The sequence below is a fragment of the Mus caroli genome, chromosome 6, assembly GCF_900094665.2.
Source record: "Mus caroli chromosome 6, CAROLI_EIJ_v1.1, whole genome shotgun sequence".
Taxonomy (NCBI): Eukaryota; Metazoa; Chordata; class Mammalia; order Rodentia; family Muridae; genus Mus; species Mus caroli.
The window spans coordinates 83,299,540-83,300,335 of record NC_034575.1 but is presented as its reverse complement, the minus strand read 5'-3'; positions in this window follow the sequence as shown (position 1 = coordinate 83,300,335).

Genomic DNA, 796 nt, shown 5'->3' with positions numbered 1-796 from the left:
GTGCTCCTAAGGGAGTCCTTGGTCAAGAGGCTAAAAGCTGCCTGAACTCCCATCTGCAAAAATGGGGCANTCCTGCTGCTGAGATGGCAAAGGTTACAGGACAAACTTTGTAAGCGCCAGATGTCACCTAAAGGGAATGTGGGGTCCCAGAATTCTAGCAGTCAGTGTGGGTGANGGTAGCTAGTTCCTGAATGTACAGGATCACAGTAGTTCATAGCCAAAGCCTTGGGAAGGACCTAAAGTCCTGCTAACTGCTGGCGTGCCTTTTATAAGTAGACTTATCTGGCCAATCACCATGTTAAGAAAGGGACTCCCAGTGACTGGAATGGTGTCTGTGTGTCTTTCTCCACGAATTGGACAGATGGGACAGTTGAAGAACAGCCTTGTACATAGTTACTGACATACATTTGCATCTGAACTGTCTGTCCCTGGGCAGCCCTCCTCTGCTGCCTTCTCTCAGGGGTTGCTCATCCTGACTCANGTNCNCTCTCTCTATGGACCCAGTGAGGTCAGTGACAGGGAGCTCCAGCCATGTAAGCCTAGTCTGTACCTANCTGGTATCTGCAGCACCCTTTAACTCACGTGTGTATCACTGTTCTTTGTTAATGTGTAGAACAGACCNTTGNGTGGAAACGGGAGTNGCTTCCTGAGTGACCAGGTGAACAAATTAATGAGNGTAGCTGCCCTGGTGGAACAAACCAGCTGGGGAACACGTTGCTCTACACGAGACTACTCTCTTATTGGGCTACTCTGACCAGCCTGATCAGGGCTTAGAAGAAGTCCCCTGCTCTGGGCT